Raw genomic sequence first — 27,299 nt, 5'->3', positions numbered from 1 at the left:
CTGATGAAGGGAGATGTGGGAATTCAAGTCATGTCCACCTCATAAACAGCTCAGCTATGTGGATCACAAGTAGTGGACAGTTTTCAAACCAGTTCTGCTGGGATGTAAAACAAGAAAATGTTGAGGGAATCAGCAGATAAACTTAGTTGCTGGGAAATAGGCAAGGAAGTAGGCTTATTCTTTTCTGTGATACTATCTCAAAGATACTGCTGACTGAGTTATTGTAATCATGTATATCTTGAGAAGTCTAAAAATATATATATCAATTAAAATGGAAAATAATGCCTACCCAAATACTCCAATATTTTTTGTTGAAATAACTGACAAATTTCCAATATTTATGATCTTTATTCTAACATTTTGCCAAGACATTATAAAAATTAATATGAGAATCACATTCTGTTTGGTATAAACTTTAACCACAAATTGGAAGAGCTGATACTTTCTGAGGACCATGTTCTAACAGCTTTATCTGGAAGGGATAATTTCATTAGCATTGCAGATATCACCCAATCTTGTAAGCTTATCATCATTTCGAAAAAAATTGCAGACAATGATTGTCAAACTCTGGTTAAATCACTCTTTGCATTATGACAGTCAGCACCATTTTAAGGGTTTGCAGTGTAGTAAAATATTTGCAGATATTTCAGCTGAGAAGGACAGGCCTTTGTACAAACCATAATCCTGCAAGTCCTTTGTGTCCAGAGTGAAAGGTATATTGCATTCTTCCATGGGGACTTCATGTTTCTCATCTGAGACAACCTAAAAATGAGCTGCCAAGAAAGAATCAAGCAAAGAGTTGCATAGAAGGTACATATCTGTATGTATATCTACATGTCAAATCCATACATGTGTGGGTGCACAAACACACAAAATACACAGAGAGAGAGACTACAGCTTGTACTTTGGAAAATATCTTATGTCTTGTCTTTTTAGCATCTGATCCCACAGCAGTAGCCGCTCCTGGAACTGCAAAGAGGTACAGGTTGCAGTCTACTGCAGGTAAGAGCAATACTCTAAAGTCATCCTTGTAAGAATTCCCATGTAAACAGTTACTAAATCATCTCTGATCACCTTTTCTCTGCTAAGGGACTGCAATGAAAAGCCACATTATTTATATGCAATTATAACACATTATTTCTATATTTCTCATACTCAACAACAAAAATCTTTGAGCTTTACAATTGTTGGCCAAATATGGAGCAGAAAACTTAGGAGACTAGTAAAAGAAGAATTAACACTGGTAGACTTAATTGCTGAAATTATTCCCCAGTAACAGCTTGCAAGTTGTATCTGCTAAGACCTTAAAAAGCAAAATGAGAAACTACTTTACTGATGTTATTGAATAGATAGATAAGAATAAAAATCCATCAGTATGTGGAAAATAAGTGTTCAGACAAGTTCACCTAAAATTCCTGTCTCAAGAAATACTATGCATTACCTTAAACCCCTGCTAGTGTGAGGGGATTTGATTTCCACTCATCTATTCCAACACCAACCTAATCACCGCAAAAAATGTAAGGCAAAAACAGGAATCCTGAATACCCATAAACTGCATTTCAATGTACTTTTATAAAGAAATCAGATTTGGATCTAAACAAAAGCACAGACAGCATCTCAGCCATGCTACATGGAATCATAAGATGAATATTTATACTTACAAGTGCTGGTCTGACTGATTAAATGAGACAAACATTAAGCATAAAGAACTATAATTTCAAAACAGGTATGTCATATCCTTCTTTAACAGTAAAATGATTAATGCAATATAATTGTCTATGTAAGTTCATTCACAAAATGGTGGAATTCAAAGTAGATATTCCAGTCTGCTCCATATTCCGGAACCGACTTCTAACAGAGTCTTTCCGTAGCTGATAACGTTCTAAAATTAGATCTCTACGAGAAGATTACATCTGCCAGACTCTGTAAGCACTGCACAGTAGGTCTTGTCTAAATTGTATTACAGAAGAGGAATAAAACCAGATGGGAACATGAAAATAGATCTGTAGTTTTTTGGTGTTGTTTTTTTTTGTTTTTTTTTTTTTGGTTGTTTTTTTTTTTAAATGTTAAAGCCTTAGTTTATAACTTACAATTGAAGGACTAACATCAGAAGAGGTCTTCAGCCAAATATGAGGATTTGGGCCCAGGCAGTTTCACTGAGCAGAACAGTGATCTGGAACAAGAACTTGGAGTATTCTGGTAAGCCACAGCAGGAACTGTATCAGACAAAGGATGCCAGGCTACAGCTAAGAGAGAGGTATCAATAAATAGGTGTGCTTAGGATATGAGTTTGTTAGATATAGAATCATCATTAAGTTTGAGACCAGAAGGAGAAATAAGGATTTTAGACATGAAGCTAAGACAGAGTACTAGAATTGTCTAGTTGTAAAGAAGTTAGCTTCTGGAGGGAGTTCACTAGCTGTAGTAGTGCAAGAACAGGTATAGAAACTGCTATCTGTCAGGAGCTACCTTAGTATTAGGATTCATCTGGTTCCTGGGGGATGTCCCTCACCTGGATTTTACAACCTTTATTAAAAATGTATTACTATACCTTCAATGCTCATTTTTTTTGATTTGGTTTTTTGGTTATTTTTGTGGTTTTTTTTAAATTTTGTTGCTGTTGTAGTTGTTTGTTTGTTTCTTTCTTTCTTTCTTTCTTTCTTTGTTTCTTTGTTTCTTTGTTTTTACTGCAATCACAGAATGTGAAACAACAGCATATCAGTTTCGGTATATCTAATGAATTTACTCACTGCTCTTAAAATGATACATAGGCCTACCCATTAGATTAATTACCATTTCTAACTTATTTTTATAATGGAAGGATGCTTATGTGAAAAAATAGTTATATTAGATATGCCTGGCAACCAAACAGACAAAATATCAAAATTCACAACTACCGATTTTATTATTGGTTTTTTTTCTATCTCTATCTCTGTCTCTGTCTCTGTCTCTACCTGTGCATTAGCCATCCTGCTTGCCTAGCAGTAGAGATACAGTGTGTATCCTGGAGAACAGCCATCTACGTGTTACCTACAAACACTGAAAATAAACACAGAAACAGTGGGTCATTTTGAGCCTTTCTCCATGAGTTCCTGGTAGTTCTATCTCTCATACTTTACCATCCTCTGATATACCTCAGAGAACTTGCTGTCTCTCTGTCACCTGCAGGTCACATCTTTGCATAGCTTCATTTCCATGCCTCACCTCCCCCACTCTGCATTTTATTATTTTGAAAAAAAAAATATTTGTGATGTTCTACAAAGCTAAGCTTGCATCCAGTACTCATTTCCCCAAAGTAGAACTCAGTTTTCATACGTAAATAAACCTGCACTTTCAATTAGAGCATCATTATGTTGAGGACATGGAAAACCAAGGTGGGGCCAGGGGAAAAATTGCCACAAGATGTTTTTATGTTTTGAACAAACATACACAAAACTGGCATATGCTTCTAAGTAGAATTTGTCTCAAAATAAAACCACTATGTTTGTTATTAAAGTCTGGGGGATTTGCAGCTCTAACCACATCATCAAAGTCTTATAGAGTCAAACAACATGAAAAAGAAGTATGGATCAGCTAGAGACAGGGAACATTTCTTACAGACATGCAGTCAGAAAATGTGATTGAAACACAGGAAACACAAAGCAGGCAGAAAGCGACAGAACAGATCCCACTGAGGACTGTGCAGCTCTGCTTGCCCTACAGAGCTGCAGTCACATAGGATGGGAGGGAGAGGGATAATGTATTCATGAGTAAGTTAGGGTGATGCCAACTCAAAAATACAGGTATTTTTATTTCTGAAACAGTTGTAAACTGGGTAACAAGAGCTATAGTGTAGCTTCATGAAGACTAGCTACATGCAAAATCTCAGGCCTTCCTGAAATTCAGAGAAATTGTCTTTATTCTTTTCCACCAGACCAAATTTCACTCTGGTGTAATGAAAAATTCCTGTTCCAGTCGAACATCTATGATTATTTTTTCTGTTACAGTTGTGGTTTTGGAACAATTATTCCTTTGTGTTTTGTCTGCCAATTACTTGCATTTTGCCAGCAATGTTGTATTTATTGCTATTAAAGAGCTCTATACCTTTGCTGCCACTCTACTACGAAGACATTTTTTTCCACCCAAGCTTTTGCCTGTACTCATCTATTGACTATCTTTCATCCAGACACCTAGTTCACTGTTTCCCTAGTGAATAAAAGAGATTCTTGTCTGGCACTCTGTTTGTCTGTCTTGCCACTAGTGGGAAGGTGAGTGGGAGGTTAAGTCTTCATCCATCCCAGCCCTCACAGATGCAGCTGTCTACAAGCTATATAACATCACTACGTAATTTACCTTTTAGCAATAATTTTCCTTTGGATGAAGTTCATTTTTCTCATGAGTTATTAGCTAACTTCAAAAGCAGTAACTTCACAGTCCCCTAAAGGCATAAGGACTGTTACACAATTACAGAAGCTATCACAGAGAACACAAGGTATTTAACAAGAGACATATCCTAGGGTTTTTTACATAATTTTTCTCCAGTAAGGATGAATCTTGACAGTGAGTAATTCACAGTCAATATGTCCTTAGGAATAAATAGTTTCTCCTTCTCATAGGTAAAGTAGCCTATGGAAAGGGTTAATAAGCAAAAAATTGTTCCATTGGGGAATGATTGTAAACACTAAGAACTTCTTCCATTTCTTTCCCTACTGTAGTTATTGCTTTTTTCAAGAGAGCAGTTTGGCAATCCTGAAACTTTATCCTTTAGTTATAAATCAGAGAACCATCCCCTTATGTTGACAGTTGCCATATAAAATCTGTTTCTTGCAGGTTTTTAAGTATTCCAGTGTATGAAATCTAAGAAATTGCAGAACACATAAATTGAAGGTTTTTACACTCAAGTCAATGACTTGCATTTAACATTAATTATGCAGACAGAATACTGAAGTTTCAAGGTTGAAGGGAACAGAGCCATAGTAAAAATTATTTTCATTTTTCCTTCTTCCACCTGAGACAATAACGTAGAGACATTTACAAATAGTGTGTTAAAAACACTTTTAAATATGTAATTGAAAGATAAGAAATAATTCAGATATAGGCAATATTTGGGTATGGTTTTGCAAGTGAACTATCAGTGCTCTGATGCAGATATAGTAAAGAAGCTACAGAATTTCCCTGCTGCAGTGGCCAGAAACTGCTAAGTAATTAAGACTTAAAAATGATGCTAACAAAGATTTAGGTGTCAACATGGGCTTTCAGTGAGTTGTGTCCACATTGTTAGCACTTTCCCAAATAAGAACTCAGAGCACTAGAAGCATATGTCAGCATATGTCCTTTCTGGTATACTGTGTCCCTAAAATATTAGTGTGATGACTAGAGTAATCCACCTGTGGAAATAAACAAGAGTTTACTCCCAAAAGTGATGGAAGAGTTTGCTGGTTATGTGACTTCTAGGAGGCAGAAAACCTTTTATTACTAATATTTCACTATTCATTTCACCTGAATTTCTATTTACTAACAGTTGGGTATTCATTATGTAAATCTAAATGGTGGCTCTGTTCTCTGCATTTCACTATGTTTTTCAATTGGCTGAAATTTGGCAACACAATCCTGGAACAATCTACCAATGATTTCAGTGACTTCTGGAAAATTTTTTTAATGTAAGAAAAAAGTGATTGCACATCCACTACACATGCTGTAGTAATATTCAATTAAAAAAAAACATGCTTATTGCTTGAGGAAAGTGTGGAAACATGGAAAACTCATTGGAATAATTCATTTACACAAATAAAGGTAAATGTATCTGTGTCTTTCCCTCTGAGTCTTCTAATATGCAAGTCTGTATGACCACTGCCCTGGACCCAGAGTTATGAAGGCTGCTCAGGGCCATCACCACCTCCTGCTGAAAGTCCTGGGAGTAACCTGTATGGGACCTTAGCTGTAGTTTGGGGATAGACCTCACAGCTTTGCCAAGGGCTGCCCGCACAGCCAGACACCATGGGTCCTGGCCCCACAGCCAGTATGGCTTCAACCACCATTGTGTTCCATGGAGCTCATTTGTCAGGGACTTTGTCCAAAAAGAGTCCAGGTCACAGCATCAGGTCACAGCCCCATGGGCTGACCTTAACCCATTGCACCCAGAGCAACATCTGCTCCTCAGTTCAGCAAAGGCTTTAATGAAGATCCAGTGAAGGGACCAATGTTTAATCTTTAATGCTGTGTAATGCCTTACCTGCTGGCAGACACTAGCCCATCCTCAGCTGTAATCTTCTCTCTCTGCAGTATGGCCAGCCAGGTGTCCTCTCAGGCAGAGGGCAAAGACCTCTGTCCCAGGCTCCAGGCTCCCTTTTCACTGCTCTGGAACAGCACTTTGGAAACAGCAATCTCACAGCCATTGCTGAGACTCCCTTGCCAGAGCTCCAGTAGAGTGGCTAGTTAGTCACCAAGGGCACTGACTGGTGACTGAGCTGGTTATGGGAACTGGCTAGGAAGGAGAAAGCCCTTGTAGCCCATTACACACTATCACTGAGAGTCTCAATTTCCAGATGACAGGGTAGAGCCCCATGGAGCTTGTGAGAACCAGTCACTCTGGAGAGGTACCTGATATCATGCAAGAGAGTGCACCAGAGCCCTTGGGGAAGCCCAGCCACAATTTCTTCTACTTAACCATCCACAGAGAAAAAGCCCATGGAGGTGGGTACGACCCAACCTCATCCCACACCCCAAGAGTAGAGATATGGGTGAAAAGGAGGAGGAAGAAAATGCTTTGGCTCTATTGAGAAATGCCACTAGAACAACTTTCATGCCCAGATCATTGCAAAGGCAGTACTGGTTGCAAAGCATCTGCACCAGCACCCTGCCACACTCCTATTTATTTAATGCTTTTGGGACAGAAGCACTGTCTAATAATCTACTGTGCCCATAATTCTCTGGCCTCCAAATAAGTATGAATGTCTAAATGCTTACTTGGCCACAACATACCTCAGCCAAATTAATTGCTATGAGTGGGAACTGTGGAGATATTCTGCTTACAGTAAGCTGTGTGACCTGGACGAGCAGAGACTGCTGTATATCCCCTCTACACTATTATCCTCAGACTGCCTTGACTGCAGGAAGCAAACCATTTTCACTGACTGCTGGTTGAGATTCTTGTGCTCACGTGTCATTTTCCCCAGCTCCTTATGGTGCCAGCCCAGTTTTTCTGCTTTATGACTCAGAAGAGTTTCTTTGCCCTCCAAGCTTTGGATTTAAAACCCATTCAGTGAAAATAGCAACTAAAATTAGATGATTGTCCTCTCACTATTGCTCATTAAATAGGCTCTTGGGTTTTGTCTTCTTTCCAAAGTATAATTTACTTGTCACAAAATCACACCTTCAGATGTCAGTCTTCTCATTAAGAAAGACAGAGCTGAAAGATCTTGGAGAGTGAAGTGCCATTTCACTGTAAATGCTCCATAAAAACTGAGCTCCACAAAAGACATGATGGTATTCTGACATTGTTGTACCCATGCTGTGGTCAGTCTATGGATATGTGGCAGACTGGCAGTCTCTGAGTGCTGAATTTTCCACTTCTTTAAAGAAGCGCTTCCTCTGCCCAGTAACTTTGTGGGCAATTATTGAAGTCAGAGGGCTTATACATCTTTTCTCCCCTGCCATGAAAAGGTTAATGGACAGCTTTTGTCTGGTTTTAGTGTTGTATGGTGACCACAGCAGAGCCTAGCCTTTGACCAGCACGTGTGAATTTAGCACTTGGTTTCCTTGGCACACCATATCTACAGACAGTTTAGGAACCTTAGACAGGGTCATTTACCAAATAATTCTCTCTGAAATGTTCAAAATTCAAAAGGAAGAAACAGAAAATTCTTAGATAGTTTGCAAAATAATAAAAATCCGGAATATTTCAGTTGAATATTGATATGAACCTGCATGTGTAATTAAACTAATAGTTGCAACTCAGCACATTTCAGTGTTTTCTGCAGGTAGTATTAATATTCAATCAAATGAGAACTTAATGGTTAGCCTCTTTGTATCTCACCATTTCCATGAGGTAAGTCTCTAAACGGTAAAAGATGGTTCTTTCATTCATTTCCATGAAGTTATATGTTTTCTTCAACATATCCTCTATTTCTTTAATTAACATTTCCTCTCTGGAAGTAATTTTCTTTTCAAAACCATTAGAGCCAATCCTATATGATGGTCTCTTAGTAGCACACCTAGAACTGCAAGTGTTGAGAAGTGAACTTGTGATAGTTCACTTAACTGAACTTAATAGCTTGCATTCTTTGCTGCATAAACACTAGACTCAGACAAAAAAATGGCCAAATGTCTGTGACACATAGAATAGGCAGGACAATAACATAACAGATGTACAGCTGTCATGTATGTCTATGGAAACTGAAGGTGAAAATCTGATGCAGGTTATGTAATTATTAGGTATCTAGTTATGTGCAGCTGGTTAATATTCCTACTCCATACACATACACAAAAATGACTAAATTTTTTTCTGCTATAAAATTCTGGGAGAGCAAATTTATTAATTGGTTTCTAGTCTCACTGCTATTTAAATTTTGGTCAGAAAGAATTCATCCTCAGGAGCTGGTGTGCTGTCTGGTTTCTGTTGAATAAAAAATTATTAAAATTGATTTGAAAAAATTTCTTAGCTGCAGAAAAAACAAAACCCCTTTATTCTGGACAGATTTTTAATACGGTACTATTATTTTTTTCCCTCTGGCTAGAAAAAGTCTCATTAAGAGGTAAGAATTATTGGAGGATCTTAACAAAGCTGAAGTTTCTGTGACTGATGTATTTATTACAAAGAGTAAATTTATTTAATGACCATACAAATTATCTTTTTTTTTATTTTATACTCAGCTGTTATATTAAGCCTAAACCCTCTAATTTTTTTAACAATGGCAATTTTATAGTTGTCTTCATAGTAACAGATATAAGAAGAACCCTTCAGCTAGAAATTTGATTACACTTTAAGAAAAGTATATAAATTCTGTTTCTTTTTCTTCACAGAATCCTACAAGTCATGCTCTTTTAATACAAAAATTTATGGTACTGTCCATTTACATTATATTCTGGTCCAACTCCTGTGTAACCTTACAAGAATGCTTCCACAGGATACACTGGAGTACAAAACTACCACAAAACCAGATCCAAAAATGTCCAAGCTTTCAAGAAGTTTGGAACTTTTTCCAAAATTTTGACTCAAATCCATCTGCAGTTAAACTACAAAGTAATGTCTTGTTTTCATCTTAGACTGCAGTGTGTATTCTAATTATGCAAAATTTTAGCAAAGAAAATTAGACTAATAATGACATATAAGGAACTGTTATTATGCCAAATAAAATACTGTGTGATTTTAATTGGCAACTTATTTTAGAAAGCCTATTGATATGTTTTGACATCAGTGAATGTTTCATTAAAATTTTATTTTATTGTTTATACTACTATTTCTAAGATAACTGGTTAAATTTAGAAAGACAATCACTATTGCTGTTCAGTTTTTATCCTTTTGTTTCTTGGAAACTCAGCTGACATATAAGACATAAATAACTACCTTGCCAATTTTGCTCAGTTTTATGAGTTGGATAACTTCTTAATTGTTCTGAGTTTGAATTAATTATATGAATATGAAGCAGATAGACTTGATCTATCTTTATTCACACAAATCTCAATCTTTATTCGCACAAAATATATAATGTATGGACGGCTTAAAATTTTATACTCTGGACAAGGTGTACAAGCATTAAAAGCTCTTTGAAATTTCACACTCCTTGAGCAGCAGTTTGAATTTGATATTTTCATCTGAAGGTACGAATTCATTGAAAAAAACCAACATAAGTAAGTATTTACAAGACAAATTGAGCTGTCAGTTTTGAAAATTATTACTTTTGCCAAAAAACACAAATCTTTGACACAGAGAATAAGCATCTGGAGTGAGTAGGAGTGTTTTTCAGCCTGTTTTTGTTCTCACTCTGTTATTAAATGTTTGCAAATGACCATCAAGGTTTTTTTCTAAAATGAAAGAGTAGGTCCTGCTAAAATAGCTTTTTATGCCCATGTCACCGGCACTGAGAAAGAAACACTGAATTTTAATATTGTAAAATATTACGCAAATACCAGTAAGAGAATATGCAACTAGTGAATCAGAGAGATGATCCTACCAAAATGTACAGAGTCAGAATTACATTTCTGACCAGTCACAAGTGCAAAGAAATACACTATAACATAGAAGTCTCCTAATGAGAACAGCCATTATGAATCTTTTTTCTCATGCCATGCTCAGTAGTGAGTAAATACTTTGTAAGCTGGCTTATTTCCACAAAGAAAATATCCCAATAAAAAAAGACCCTTGTTGAAAAAAGTGCTTGAAGTGAAAAATGAAACAAATGCTTTGTTAATGGAAGTGGATTTTTATGCTGCAGAGGAAGAGCCTTGTTGCAATCTACTATAATACAAAGCAAGAAAAGCTTAAAGGTTTTGATTTCACATTTTAAAATGTGCCAGAATCTAATAATGACCTAATATTGTGTTTTACTTTGGAAATTGGGGCCCAGATGCTCGAGGATCCCATCCTGAAGGTGCTTAGTGTTTCTTGGCTTACACTCTACCAACACAACATACCCAGCAGCAAACATACTTGTTCTATCATATTTTCTTCTTGTGCTGAGTAACTTACTCTTGTTATCATCATATTTAAGGTAGTCTGGCCTTCTGGTATATTTTTGTTATTATTATGCTTTTAGGTGTATAATACTTAGAATGTATCCAAGAAGTGCATTCTACATCCAAAGATCATCAAGTACAACAGCACACAAAACAATAATACTGTAGTTAAGAGACTAAGCAACTGCAAGCATATATACAGTCATATAATCCACAGGGTGCATTGAATTTCATTATTTGACCAATACAGATAATCATGAATATGGAAATATAAAATAGAGAGATCATTTTCCTGTACAGTAAAATAGAAAGGAATAATTAGAGCCCTTACTTTGCCAAATATTAATCTACAGCAAAAGGGTCAGCAAACTAAAGGAAAAAAAAAAAAGTAATTTTTCCATAAGGAACATGATACAGTATGTGATATATTTACAGCAGGATGTGAATGTTTGAGGCTATAAGTTTGTAATGCAGAGATCATTTCTCCTTCTCCACTGATATAGTATTTCAAACAGTGGATTATAATTTTTGGATAGAGTTCAAAAAGTACAAAATTCAAAGACTGATGACATAAGTTCACTTCATCTATGGTTTCATTTAATAGGCCCTGGCTGTATATTTTTATATATATAACTATAAGCTAGTTCAGTTTATAGAAAATGTACCCCACTTGCAGTTTCTTGACTTTACAAATGAGCTATTGTACTTTTGTTAGAGTGTGTGTCTTTGAGTGTCTACCTATCTATCTATACAAAAACATATACGTATTTATCTTAGAACACTCATTGTTTTAAATTTTAATAATGAACAATAACTGCAAAGTGCTTAGAGTTTCAAATGTTTTCCGGAGTGCTGCAGAAATAAAACCAGAGAAGTTATTAACCAGAGAAGTTATTATCAATGTTTAGCACAGATCAAGTGCTTAAAGGTACAGTGTTTCATTTTGCTGTGGTAATCCTTTGAAAAATGTCTTATCTTCAAATCAGTTTAAATGTTCTTAAAAAAGAAAAAAAAAATAAAAAAAAAAAATAGAAGGATATTAGTTCAAGGATAAAAATGGAGACCAGATTGAGATGACCCTGTCTGGTTCCTCTAGGCCTCATATCCATCATCTACACAGAGACTACACCTTTAGCATTTACATCCTACCATATTTTGGAACAGACCTCTGGTTTTGGTGCTTGCTCCAAATCTCATATACTCCAGGCAACTTAATTCAGGACACTTCTGGGAAGCTTGCTCAAAGAATTCTCTCCTCATGTTACACTCTGGCTTATGTTCCACATGAAAAAATATGGGACTTGCATTTGGAACAGACTTCAGCTTGGTTCCTAATGAGAACTGTTGACCTGTCAAAACTACACATGCAGATCAAAAACTAGATCTACAGGGCCTGAGAAGGTCATATGATCATAGAAAGGTTTGGGTTAGAAGAGACCTTAAATGCATACCTAGTTCCAACACCCCTGCCATGGGCAGAAACACCTTCCAGTAGGCCAGGTAGTCCATTTAATCTGGCCTTGAATACCTTCAGGGACAAGGCAGTCATGTAAATTTTTTTTCCCTAATAGTTAAACTAAACCTACTCTCTTTCAGTTTAAAGCCATTCCCCCTTGTCCTGTCACTCCACGCTCTTGCAGAAACTTCCTCACCATCGACCTTGTAGACTCCTATTAGGTACTGGAAGGCCACAATTAGGTCACCTTCTCTTATCAAGGCTGAGCAATCCCAATTCTCTTAGCTGTTCCTCACAGCAGAGCTGTTTCATCCCTCTAATTATGTTGGTGGACCTCCTCTGGATTCACTCCAACAGGCCAATGTCTGTTCGGTGCTCAGGATTGTTCCAAAAAATGCATTAAAAGTTTTTGCTTCCTGAGCCCCAACTTGCCATCCATATACTCGAGAGGTGTGGAAAGAGAGATTGTCACTGAAGACAGAGGTAAAAAGGTTGTTGAGTACTTCCTCATCTGTAGTTTCCATTTTACCAGCATTATCAGAAGGGTTACCTACTTTGACCTTCCTTTTTTTATTTAACATGTCTGTAAACACCATTATTCTTTGCATCACATGCTGGGTTCAGTACCAGCTTCACCTTGGCCTTTGTCATCCCATACCTACACAACCAAACTTAATCTCTATGCTCTTCCCAGGTTGCCTGTCCTAGTCTCCACTGCCTATACATTTGCTTCTTTCCCTTTGATTTGACGAGCAGTTGCCTTGTCCAAGCCAGTCCTGTGTTAAGAAAGACTGAACATTTTACCATAGGTGGCCAGTCTCATATGCCATGCTGTTTCACAGAGAACACAATAGATTTACTTATGTTTATTCCCTCTTTTGAAAAGATCACAGATTTACCTCTATTCTTATCAAAATATTTTGGTGTCTTTCTATTGGAATAATTATTTTAAGAATATCAATTCTTGTCAGAATAACACTATTTCTCCCCAGATTGTGAGAGTTGGAGAAAACAGCTTGAAATCTTAGGGTAGGCATTTTCAAAATCCTATAATGTCTACATCAGTTTAATTAGTTGAAGGACTGCTCACTTTTACTGAGCAATGAATGTTCAACCTGAGTTCATTGTTGATTTGTAAATTCTCTTTTGCACCACACACCGTTCTGTACACTTTTTATCCTGAGGCAGACTGTATGTTTCCTGTTGAGTTAGAGGAATATTACTACTTTGAAGCAGTTTCTTAGCACTCTCCAAACGAGATGCCATTATAAAGATGAGTGACAGATAGATATACTGACATGCCTGTATCTCAGCTCTTAATTTCCTGGACATGTTGAAAAAGGAGAGTAAGAAACAGTTGGATATTAAGTAAAAGTTAAAGAGAAAAAAATTCACTGTTACTAAAAATACAAGTGTTGTAATATGCAAAATAAACTGAAAAAGTAGAATTATTTTCCTTAAGAATACACAGTCTGCATAATTGGAAAAGCAAGTAATTTTCAAAACTGTGCTGCTTCTAAATAGCCAGAAAATAATCAAGTTAGTTTAAACAATTTTCCTTGAGACAGAAAAAAAAGCCAAAATAAAAAATACAGATTTTTATTCAAAATCATAGTATTTAGAAACTGGGAAGGAAGGATTTTAAAACACAAGCACATAGAAGCACATGTATGTTGATTTATTTTATTTTGATTTATTTGGTTTTTTAACTCTGCTTAGTATGGCTTTAGCTCCTGCTTTTACTCAACAGGAAAATCAAACCATAAAGGAAAATATTTTACCTGACAATAGTAGGAATTCCTTAAAGGGTAAAAAACAATAAAGATGCCCAAATTCACAGCTCTGACTACCAGAAATAGTAGAAATACAGAATAAATACAGAAAAAAAAAGTGATACACCTTTTCTCTAATCTGTGGAAACAGTAACTATGAAATTATTAGAAATCAAGGTTTTTAGCAAAGAATTTCAGAAAAGCTTCCCACCTTCAGCCATGTGCATTTCAAGGTTTGGGGTTTGTCTTCATAAAAAGATGTTCTATCTTTTTTCTTTTGCCCTTGTGCTCCTTAAAATTAGCAAATATATTTCCTCTTTGAGATATCCTAAAGGCAGCTAAGACCTCTCTGAAAGTTTCTTGCAGAACTCACTAATATGCAGCCAGTCTCAATTCTTTCTATAACTGATCTTAAGAAAAAGAACAGAAGATATTTCACAAAATGATCAGTAGCCCATTGCATTAGTGTATTTACAAATGTAAATGCTTAGCACCTAATGTTTCCTGCTATGCATCTTATCAGACAGCAGTGTACTAAGGTCCTGAACCAGTGACATGGCACAGCAAAGACAGAGACTTGATCTGGGGAAACTGCTCTGTTCCCAGGCCCTGGACTAATGGGGGTGGAAGTCTGTAAAAAGCACTTTGCTTGGGGGAAAGAACAAGAGGCATTACGAAGCAGATGCTCTCAATCTCTAAAAGAAAGCTTCCATAATCAGTATACAGCCTTCTCTCACTCAATCCAAGGCTTTACAGGGGGCGGGGGGGAAGTTCAACGAAGTTCTTTTACCTCAGTGTATAAAAGTAAGAGGATTGTCAAACTGGATAGGCAGGAGTCTATCACACTAAAATTTATTATTCAAGTTTAAAGTAAAGCTTTGTTTAGGTTTTAATGAAAGCAAGAGAATTTTAACAACAGAAGTACTGTTCTTTCTCTCTTTCTCTCCCTTTCCACATTCAGTCCCTCTGCCCCTGCACCTGCTTCCAGTTTTGGCTTCTTGGCAGTGACACTTAAGGAGACATCAGCTGGCAGTAGCAAACTGTTAAAAGCTTCCCTGCAATGCAGCTTTGCAAATGCCAGCCATTTATTCACTGGTGCATGCCAGCTTAACACAAGGTTTCTTTTCCTCTGGCTTCTCTGCTCTCAGGTTTCAGTTCCAAACAGCATTAAGCAGTCTGAGTCATGGCCTAGCTGTGTGAGTATCCATTAAATGTGGTCACTGCTATCTGTTGTCGTAATATTTTGATCCAAAGGGTATTGCCTAGAATTTAAAGTATAGCACTGTTTCTTCTTTGCAGACATAGCTGTTGGACCACAAGTTTTGTTTTATTTTAATGTTTTGTCCTTTTAAACAGATGGTAGGATAGCTAAGCTGCTAGACCCTGACTTATTTTGTTGACTTTGTGTCTTTCCTCTTCTGCCCTTCCAAGTCCATAATGCTGCACTGAAAAAAGAAATACAGAAAAAAAATGGAGACAAAGAAAGTGGCAAGCAGCTTAAGTATTCAACACAAGCTCACTGTTTCCATGCTGCCTTAGAGATCACCATTCACTCTGATCTCCTGCACCCCAGTACAAATTCAGAGATATTAGCAACATGATATCCATTAGACTGACTCCAGGATTCTACATGTGGTAAAATAAAAGATTCTCCCCAATAGGACATTTTTCAATTTACTGCATCACTTCAGCAGAAAGTGAGAAAGAGCCACAGATGTGCAAAAATTCCACAGTATATTTTCTTTGGAAATTTCAAGTTTATCTTTAATCTGTGTTGTCTGAAGGTTCTTTCTAGGCCAACTGGGGAGATAAGGAATGTGATTTTCATTGTTTGAACTACTGAAGCTTTTCCCTGTATCCCAAGAGCTTTCTATAGATGGCTCTGGGTGGGAAAGAGTTGTCTCGGTGTTGTTAGCATAGATAGGCTAAAAAAATAAAATTTCACTGCAGTGACATTTTGGCATGGGACAGAAACCAGAAGCCTTATGGACCTCTGGATCTCATATTCTATTTCAATAAGGCCTGAACCTATTCCCATTTGTCAAAAGATTTATATTGACTTTCACCAAGACTGGGCCAATTTCTTCTGCAAAGGAGTTAGCAAGAGCAGTGTAGCCCAATTTTTGGAGTCAATAAAAGGGGTGTTGCAGAAAAGCTACAATAAACCCATGAGGAATAAAATACCTCAGTGCTGAGAGGAAGGTTGGGGAGAAAATAAAAACCTCAGGTAGATAGGGACAGTATGATTAGCAGCTGTATCACTCAGCCAGATAAACATTTCTTTAATAAGCTATGAAAAAGCTTTAAAATATACAATGTGGTCAAAGAAAAGACACATTACTAGTCAAAGGAAGAATAAAGAAAATGCATCCTAACACATATATATTCACATTTGTGTTTGAGAAAATGAGAATTTCAAACACTGAGAAACCTAGCAGCCTACAAACCAGTTGTATTGAAAAAATCTTGACGTGTCTATTTGTGTTTTAACTCTGGTTGCTAATATTCATGTTCCCACTGCAATATTTTCAGATATTTTCTCCCCATTTTATGTAAAAAGTCAGTAATTAAGCTTGAAGGGTTTGGGTTATACTATCAGGATGAAGGTCCATGAACATAACAGCCAGGTTGCAGGCAAATAAGCCATTGAGCTTTGGTTAAGTATATTCACAGTGGAAACAAACATGGTCCTTGAATTGATGTAAGTGCTCTCTGCTGCCCAGAGCAGTAGCACAGAGTGATTTGATGTAAATTCATCTTCTGAAGGATCAATTGCCTTAGGTAGAAGAAAAAAAGCAAATAAACTGCTTGGGAAAAGCATCTTTTATATGAAGCCTGACCAACACAGAATGGAAATAAAAATTGAAAAAAAAAGATCAAGTTTAAACAACTTTTATTATGAGGTGAAAGAGATTTGAAGGTGTGATGAGAAAGCTACCTTCTGCTTGATTTCTTCATATTCAGAGGGAAAAAAAAAAGAATCTATGTTTTCTGTGAACAAGAAAGATATCTGGTTTCATACCACTGAACAACATTCTAACCTGATTTTTGGCCAAGTGTTTGGACCACAAGAACAGAGAGGTAGAATGAGATCTGTAAGTACATTTCTGCTTGAAGCTTTGAATTTGAACGCAAATCCATGGTCCATTTACCCCAAGATTACAAGACGACAGAGACAAAGGATGAAGAAAACAAATGTTGACAATCATATGAATTTTTTTAGCTAAACAAGATGGAGAAGAAGGGTTCTAGCACTGTTTACACTTATATGTGTTTCAAAGATCTAACTGCTCCAAAATAGTGCAGTAGTAAGTGTGACATACTATTGGTTTTGGAAAGTTTATTTTGTAAGGTAGATGAAGCAGATAGTTTTCTTGCTGCCTCTGGAAAACAGAATAGATTTTATAAAAAAGAATGTGTTTGGCTCTAGTTTGACTTTGTACCAGAAGAGCTTGGTCATGTTTTTTGTCCTAGATAAACCCCAAACAAAGTTTCCTGAACAACAGATAGTTTTGGAAACTCAGAGGCATCACTGGAAACCTGAAGACTTGACTGAATTATTATGATATATTGTATCTATTCCATCTCAGAACAGCTTCAAATATTGATTAGGAATGAAAAGCCTCTGAGCCTCCATAAACAGATGACCAGAAAAGAATTTCTGCAGTTCTCATGTGGACTACATTCCCCAAATTTACACTATTTTAATCTCTTCAGCCCACTTCTATAGTAGGGTTTACATTTCTGACTACTTTTGTCATGGTGCAAGAATGGCCCACTGGGCCATGAGGCCCACAGCTGAATTCACACCTATCTGCAATACCTCTGGTGAGGTGAATAAATCAAGATCTTCAATGACAATTTTAATAGTGATATACCTTTCAATAGCAGTACAGGTCTTAACTCTTAACAAAATTAGAATATCAAATGTTCTTATTTTCTTTTTCAATTAGAAATAAAGCAACACGTTCTGAAATTTCCCCCCTTTAATTGCTGGCTATACATTCAGTCATAGTTAAATCTCAGTCTAAAATAGCTGTTTTAGGTGTAGGCCTGAAAAGATGATATCATCTATCTAGTAATCTAGATGCTTTTATAGGAAAAGAGAAGAATACAGGTAAAGGTAAAATCATCTTGGGTAGATAGATAGAATGCATAAATTTTGTTAATTTTGTCAGCTAATCTTAATGGAACTAACCACAATTTTCCTGATAAAATCCCCTAGACTTGAAAAGTAAAAAAAGAAGAAGCAGTCAGTTAAGGTTCCATTACCTATGATAAGCTAAAGAATGTAAAATTCTCCAAAGAAATACCAAATTATTTCTAAATTTTAGAGACAACACAGGAAAAATCCACAGAAAAGATGCCATGGCAATGAAATATTATTATCTGTTCTTCAGATTTGGGTCTCATACTCTATGTATGGGATGTAGAATTATTTAACAGGAAAATAAAAATCAGACAAATGAATATTAATAATTGATGTATATGTACAAATTATTGGCAAAATACTTTTAAAAGACTCAAAAAACCCAGTTGTCTCTCTTTTGTTACTGAAGGTATTACTTCATAGGGTGAGAGAGTTATCAAGGGCTTCCCATTTATTCATTTCAGTTAACATATAAAAATTTAAAATCAAATTTATTCTGATGTGTTTGGATGCAATGACAACTTTGGAAGACATATTGAATCTGTAATCCTTAATGATTACATTTGGTGGAAGAAAAAGAGGAGCTTGCACAAGTGTACCTTCCAAAGTAACACTGAGTTCCTAAAATACTTTGGAAGAGAGCTAATCTGTAATAACAACTAGAATTATTAAGTAACAACACTTTATATCTGAAAGAACCATAGTATATAAAATTAATCTTAACTTTTCACTGCTCAAAATCACATGCCTTCATGCAACTAAAACTAAAATATATGGAAGGGCAATGAATGCTTAAATGACCTCTTAAAAAAGCAGTATCAAGATGAGACATTATTAAAACTTAAAGCCAGATATGTAATGATAGCATATTTTGTAAAACACTCTTGGAAAACAAAGTTCCTCAAACAAGGAAAAATAATTCTAATCAAGATAGAATTTTCATTGGTTTTTAGATACTCAGTTAAGTTGTTTGACCTTTAAGTATTATGTACATTTCAGTGAAAATCAAAAAAATAAGTATTTTCTAATTTTTAATCAAATTACAATATAAATTGCAATGTTTCAAGTAAAAACCACTGTGCTTTGAATTAATATGTTATGTTACTGACTTTTCCTTAAATGGAAGGCAGGGTTAACTGGGCACTGCTAAACAGCTGGCATATTTCAGCCCAGAGGTGGTTACACTTCAGAACAGACTTAAAAGTAAAACAGGATGGTTTCTGCAATGTTTATTTTTTAAAAAGGGCTTTTAAGAAGGCTCAGGAGAATACTCATATAATAGTGGGTTTCCTTTCAAGGGACTTAGGTGGGTACCTTAAATGGGTACTAAATTGGTCAGATAGTCTTGCAATATACACCACTAGTATTTGCACTCATTCAGAGCCTGTTGATTAATCACATGCCAAATTTTTAAGCAAAAACACATTGATTTAATTCTAAACATATTTATAGTATTTAATTTGCATGTGCGTTTCATCTACATTGATAACTGCCCCACATTTACATAGTCCTTCATCTTGAAGAGCCTTGAAGCAATTTACAGCTCCAGAACAAGCTGATCTAAGACAAGCCACACAAACAGATCTCCCCTTTTCCACGTGCGGTTGAGGAGGGGGAAGGGTATCAGCCAGCTGTAGAGCATTGGATTTCGTCCCTGAGACTCTGAAGAACCCTGAACACTAGATATGATGGCCATGCATGGGGGGAGCATAATGAGAACCCACATTCCTTTCCTACAATATCAGCAGGGAATTCACAGCAGTTCCAGCTGGCTGGGGCCCCAGAAGCAGCCCTGGTCTGTTTTTTACTGTATGTCTTTTTTCCCTGCTTCCACTCAGATCTACTTTTACACTTGTGTTGCAATCCTGAAGGGCAGACCAGACCATTCTTGTTCAAACTGCCTCCAGTGTGGTGCAGCACATCCACCAACTGTACTCCTCTCTAGCAAGAGAGGTATGGCCACCTAAGAGACCTGGCCATTTTCAGCCTCTTATTCTTCCTGGGAGGAAATCTAGGGATATGAAAAGCAGGTCAAACAGCTTTCAGTAGTTCCTTCCAAGACACCCTGCTTACATACCTGCTCATGCTGGATAAATGAAAAAAAAAAATGAAAATATGAAGCCTATATTTAGCATTTTTTTAAATGGTCTCTATAAAGACTTTCATGGTTTATTTCTCAAGGCATTTTTCATAATGATAACACCATATATGTTCATGCAGTATTTAAAAAGAAGTTTCAACTGGTTTTGTTGTTGTTGTTGTTGTTGTTGTTGTTTTCTTGGTTGTTTTTTTTTTTTAATCCTGGCATACCAGAATAATCTCTTTTTATTTTTTCATGTAGATTTCTAAAATGTTGCATTTCTGTGTTTGGCATGGACAGCTCTTCATCTTACTCTTTAAATTTAATTTTCAAGGACAGTTGAAAAACATCAGCTTCAGTTCAGCAAGCAATCTATCATTTTTTCAGGTAATGAAAACTATCTAGTACTCACTGACCAAATGCTTCTTCAATAAAAATCTCTTTTTCTCTCTGAAAGTGGGTTGTTTTTCTGTGCTTATTGTAATAATAAATACAGTATTTTGAAAGGAAAGCAAACAAGTAAATAAACAACTAATTAGTGCTGGTAAATAAGCAAAAACTAATTTCCACTATAAAACTCCTGTAACTTTGGAGTGACTACCTTACTATGAGCAGAGGCTTAATATTCATCAGACTGGAATGCAGCTTAGAAGCTGGCATTTTCAGATCTTTTGATGTGATCTTAGAAATATCTACTTTGTTTATACCAGATAATGGTTCCAATTCTACAAATCTTGGGGTCTTTTTCCTTTTCTTTTACCTGATCAATGGCTATTGAAAAATAAAACCCCAATATCTTTGAGTTCATATTCCCAGCACTGGCTGAATCATGCTACATAATTCTGCATGCTCAGGAGACCTGTCAGCTAGAGATAGTACCAGCTGTCTCTCAGCAAGAGGAGTGTCTCTGTTCCTTGAATGTTTTGCTTAGGGTAAATTTGGCAAGTCAAGGTGGGTCTCCAAAACTTGTAGATGAGAAAAGTAAATACAGTAGATGGAAGCTAGCTGTAGGAAGCAAGGGTAATTTCTCCATAAATTCTCTTTTATTTCCCTTGCTTTGTTATCTCAGTTGGATTTTTTTCCCCTTCATTGCATGTAATCATGGTGTGAAGGTAGGTTTGTCTCTTGCATACACTCCTTACTCATGAAGTTTTGGTTTTACAGAGAGAAAAGTAAAATAGTTGACTTTATTTCCTGAATGTGTAAAGACTGATTAAAAATCCACTGACAACAAATGAAGAATTCTCATTGTCTTAAGCCATCTCTGAAAAGGAAAAAATACAGTCTTTTGAATAGTCAGTTCATGTTTGCCATCACACCCAGGATCATATACTCTATTCACTCATGTCTTAGTTAGAATTGTCTGTGTAGAATAGAATTCAGTGTAGGATGTCACTGCAACAGAACACAATAGAGGGCATTAAAGTACCCACTTTTGTCCTGTAATAAAGAAATGTGCCTATGTGAGGCTTCCCAGGTTTTTGACTGAAGAACTGAGGCATTACTGACTGAGTTTATCTGGAATGCACTCTCTTTCAGAGCTGTCCTTCCAAATGTTACTGACATGAACTCTAAGCTCAGAACTGGAATAACCTGATGAGCAATAGTTGTATTTTACATTTATGGTGGCTTTAAATTATCCATAAAGTGCTTTTTCTATAAACATTGCCATTGACACAGCAAAGCAGTTAATCCAGAAGAAAATCTAGAGTTAACCTTAAAATGAAACAAAGGCAAGGAAAGGGAAACCTGAACAAGCCATTACTTCCTATAAATGTGGGTAAACATCCATGAAAATTACTGCTATACAAACAGCAGAAACTTGGCTTTTTTAGCCTCATCTTACACATAGACTGGGAAACTATTTACAAAGATGTAATTGGTCATGAGAACAACTGAATTTAATAATATTTGAGTAATCCACACTCTAATTGTAAAGTCATTATCACTGTAGCTGCAGAAAGTTCTCTTGCATACTTCTCTACTTACATGAAACTCCAAGCATGGGGGGAAAAAATGGATGCAGGGTAGTAAGGAGAACAGCAATGTGTTCTTTTCCTTGGCAGACTGGCAAATACTCCTGGTATCTGCTGTATCCAAGAATGAGAGAGTGGCTGACCCAATGTTCACTTCTCCCTCCTCTTTCACCACTTATAGTGTGGGTTGCAGGTGCTTGCTAATTTTATTAGTTTGAAGACTTCAACATTTTTTTTCTTTTAATTTATCAAACATCTTAGTTGGTGGATGCCTTCATCCTTTCAATGACAAGACACACATGCAAAATGAAGAAATCACAGCCAAACTCTGGCATATACAGACACAATGAGTCATACATGTATTCTCTACCTGTTAATATACACACATTTTTAATTTTATTTAATCTGTTTGTATGTACATTGGATATTGCTGTATGCATGCAAGAAGCCATTTTAGATGTAGAGAAAAGATGATGTGAATAATTGCTGAAAGGAATACTAAAAGGATAGTGGGGAGAAAAAGGGCAAGGGGAAGAGAAGAGAAAAGAGAAAGCCTTGAAGAAAATGGGGGATGTCCAGGAAACATGAGGAAAGGACAGTATCTCTGCATTGAGCTGACTACTTCAATAAGAGAAGCTGGAGAAATGCCATGGCATCCCAGAGCAACACATTTATCTTGAGGACCTCTTGGTTATAAAGGTTTTCTTTTATTTTTCACTTTACTCTTCCTTCCCACATCTATCTCCTTTGGATACATTCTTTTAGCAATGGAACAGGCATATAATGTCAATTTTCACACTATTCTTGAGCTTTTTCAAAAGGCAGGAATTTCCAAGAAATTGAATCTTATGTGCAAGAACTAACACAAATACATCTACCCTTTCCAGAGAGAAAGGACTAATTTCAGTTTCCAGCTTTACACACCCCAGTCATATCTCTGTCTTGTGCCTGAGTTCAGCCATGTCCATAGTTACTTTATTTAGATTCCACCACAGACATAATGAAAATTGGGACATTCAGTATGTAAAACCAAAATTAAACTTTTTTTTTCTCTCCTAAAGACACCTTCCTCAGATTGTGCATCTTGTTTATGCACACCTTATTTCACAATAAGCAAGCACTGCTGCTCAGCTAAGCTGATGGAATATTGATTGTCTTTTCTCATCTCTCCCTCCTCCCTTTTCTGCCACATCCTTCTCTTCCTTCCTCCCTTCCCTTCTCTTTTACACCTGCCATAGGAAAAAAAGAAAAGAAGGGAAAAAAAGGCAACAGAAAAAAAGGAAAAGAGGCCCTTGGGATTCCTTAAATCTGTGTTGGCAGAACTCTTTGTTTGTGGTGCAGGTGTGCAGGAGACCTCCTCCATGTCATCACCACAGCAACCTGTCTGTCTAATCTGCTGAATATAAAAAAGAAATAGACAGAGAAAAGCCATCCACCCCTTTTTTCTCCATCCATGGGCCCAACAGAAGGATATAGTTTCCAAGCATTCCTCATAATTCCCTAGCCATTGCCCAGGCAACAGCCACAAGGAGCTGGCAGACCCTGTGGAGAGAAAGCAGTCCCTGTCTGGAATTCATTCCACCACCAGCACCAAACACCTCCCTCCCCCAGCTCATGATTCTCTGTTCTTTGCCCTACACAAATGTTTCATGCACGTGCACACACAGACCTGCACATGCAGAGCTTAGACCCTTGCATGGCATTTCATACCTTCCCCCCTTTGTAACAGGTCAGATCAGGAACACATGCATTTCATCACCCTTGACTTCACGTGACCTCCTCTTCCCAGAATACACACAGGGAGAGGCCAACAGAATATTTCAAAGCTGTCATTGCCTGAATATTTATTCTAAAATGACCCCATGTCCCTTCTATTGTGTCTCTTTTAATGATTCACTGTTACCAATAACAAGGTAAATGTTAGATCTAACTTTGTAAAGTTCAACGTCCCATGCAAAAAAAAATAAAAAAATCTAAGTTTTACTTTACACAGTATTGTTGAGCTCACATGGCTCAGCAGCCAGATACTGTAGTGATAGATATTTCAGAAATGCCAGCTGGGAACTCAGCATAAGCATTTGGGAGAAGTTACAAAAAGAGGGGGTTGGAAACCTTTGAAGGTATTTAAATCTCTAGGCACCTTTCAGATGGGCTGCTCTGCCAGAAGTGTGTTTATTGTCTAGAGAAAGGATTGGTGAAAGAATACTCCTTATCAAAGCTCATAGTTTAAAAAGCAGTCCCTCGCAGTTTCAGTTATGACAGCTGTTTCTGGGATATGAAGAGGTTTTTCAGACTGTGGGCTCTCTATCCCCTGTATCCAGCAGTGAAAGCTCTCATTTGTCTTCCCACCATCATGTTGATGCAGCTGGGTTTGACTCTGCTTACCTCAGCACTTTTTTTTGTTAAAAGACAGAAGGCTTACTTGTGATCGCAGCCTTTTCCTATCATATGACACTCAGCTAGTGGTTTTGGTGACTTATTTACTGGCACTAACCCAGTAAAAACAAAAATGAACACTCACAACTAATAAATCCTTGAGCCCAGATAGCTTCAGCTACATTAGTAGGATTACATCAAACTGTCCAGACTGATACCAGTGTTCCCTGGGAATCTGAAATCTAGAAAGTCCAGTAGGGATGTCTATTTCATCCTCACTTGAGTTGGTCTTTGATAATGTAATGTACAGGACATCTAGGTGTACAGTGCTAGAAAGGGGTGTGCATGAAAAAAAAGAAGTTATCTTCTTCCCTCTTGCTTGTTGGATTTATTTGGACACTTCTCATAAACTAAATACTGTAACAGTATAAACAGTCTGCAGAGCACAATATCATCCACTCTGCCAGAGCTGGGGAGACTGGAAGAGAATTTCCATCTTTCTCAGCTGCACTGAGGGACATCATTTTACTGCAGATGAAAGGTCAAAAATGTTTAGCTAATGCAAATCTGTGCTGTGCTGTACTGTGTACAGGCTGAGGTCAGTCCCCTCTGTAACATTATAGGAAGTAAAAGCATTCCTTCAGTGTGCTGATGATAACATTGTTTAGCATTGCATTCCTCTTTCTGATCACTGTAACTTCCTTACAGATCTGATGTATAATATTTCCATCAGTGACAGGGCTCTGCTCTCTAACCCTTTGACAATGCTCCCTTCAAAATCTTTCCACACTGCAGCTCAGTGGGGACAATGTTGAGCAATTGTGCTTACAGCAAAAAGTATTTCTATTAACTTGCTGGCATGATTCTTTGACAATACATTAAGCAGTTCAGAGTTTGGTAGTCTGGGATGTAGGACTCCCATCACACGTGTGCTATTGTAAGACAAGGAGTTTATTTCCTTTAATAAGAAAGCAACTACATGAAATGCATCAAGCAGCCTAGCTTTTTTGCTCTCCAGCATGGTTTACTACTTCCTTCTTCATACCAAAATAATTCAGATTATTTTATGTTCTATTTGAGAACTGGCATGCAAGTGACCTGTTCTCCATGCTTTTTTAAGACAAAGCAAAAGACCCAGTGCTGCAGAGGAACTCTTCCTTGTAGTCTTAACATCTGCCTAGCAATGGACAATATCTGAACATTAGTGCTGCTGCCACAGAAAGGAAAACATATGTGTCTAACAGAATGATTGGGAGAAGGAATGAGGGTGTGCTCTGTGCTCAGCTATGTCTTCTAGAAAGCTGTGTGGGAGGTATGTAGATGAGGTTTCACTGAAGGAGAAGGTAGTGGCAGTACTCTAGGTCTGACATACGCTCTTAATGAAAAATGTTTGATAAACCAGGCATTCTGCCACCCTATGACATCCACTTACCAGAGCAAAACATGAAACAGTTGAAAGAAGTTATGATGAAAAGAAAAAAGTTTCTGCTGTTAAGCTTGGCAGTCAGGAGGCAGCAATTCAATACCAGTGCTGCCACAGGTTGTGTGCATGACCCTGGTCACAAGAAACTGCTTAATCTTGCATTGATTCCATTTCCCATCTGCAAAGTAGGAACAGCTCTTTGTCCGACCTTTTTTATTTTTCTTTATTTTTGACTAAATTTAGTCTTGTTTATTTAAAATTTAGGACAATGATTCCTGCTTATATGTCTACAATAGTGCCTTACAGATTGGAATTCTAACTTCCTATGTGATATTTACATAGGACAGATATTTCAAAATTTAAAATTAGGAAATCTGTGCAACAGAAATTAGGCACTGCCCTGTAATTAAAAATACAGTACTTTGAGAAAGACAGCTTTCTGCCATATGGTACAGTTAAAACCTTAACAACTTGTGTGGTTTCCAAGAATCTGGAAAATTGGAGTAAAGGTATGAATTAAATTACTGCAAAAGCAGAACTCCAAAAATCTGAAACAAATCCATAGTAAATTATTTAGGATTACTGCTTAACTAAGCTTTTTCTTAAACTTTCTTTTGTCTTAGTTTTACTCAACATTTCATCTGTCTTTGAGATTCAGCTTCCTGGAGGTAAATCAGAGGTTTGTATTCTTTTAAGCAAAGGAAGAATACTGATGTTTTAATAATCAAAGCAATAGAAAGACATGTTCTCAACTCTGGAAATGAGCTGTGTACAGGATGTTACCAGCATGCCCCTACACTTGGGTGCTTGAAGCTGCATGTTCCCCAAAGGAGAGGTTTTTTTATTACTCTGATGAGTACAGTCACTTCAAACAAGCACTACAGTTGTCTAATGATAGAGAATGTTCTGGTAAAAGAATTGGGAAAAAAAGTTAACATCAAGTTTCTTTAACATATATGGTACTGTGTAAATGTCAATGTATTTGCTGACCACCACAGATATCCCTCTATCTGAAAAAAAAAAAAAATCAGCTCTCATACATTCACTATCTGTTATTTAAGTGTCAATTTACAGCTCTATTTTTCTGTGTATAGCAGTCTTACACCACTCTCACAAAGGAGATTCTACATGTATACTCCTTTGATTCATGACATGAAAGACCACACATTTGAAATCCTGCTTGCTTTTTATGAGATAAAGGAAATGATGGTTCCCATAACATTGGTAGTGCTCCATCCAGAAAAACAGAAAAAGTTATATTTTTCTATCACACGGTATTCACTTGTTTTCTATTAGACTTCTATATAGATAAAAGAGGAGATGGGAAATAAACCTGCTTAACTGCCATGCCCTCATTAAGCAAAAAGTCCATAGGCTATAAGGTGAGGAGGGATCAATGTTTGGGCTGACCTC

At 36.8% G+C, this 27,299-nt stretch overlaps 1 long non-coding RNA gene across 1 annotated transcript in view; it reads right to left on the bottom strand.

The window, feature by feature from the left end:
- Window positions 1-27,299, bottom strand: part of LOC146763875 (uncharacterized) — a 31,250-nt gene extending 3,951 nt beyond the window's left edge. Inside the window, exon 1 of the long non-coding RNA XR_014951040.1 lies at window positions 1-27,299. This is a non-coding gene — a long non-coding RNA (uncharacterized LOC146763875).

This window comes from Lonchura striata, chromosome Z (assembly GCF_050655825.1).
Source record: "Lonchura striata isolate lonStrDom1 chromosome Z, ASM5065582v1, whole genome shotgun sequence".
Lineage (NCBI taxonomy): Eukaryota > Metazoa > Chordata > Aves > Passeriformes > Estrildidae > Lonchura > Lonchura striata.
This window is presented reverse-complemented; position numbering and strand designations above follow the sequence as displayed.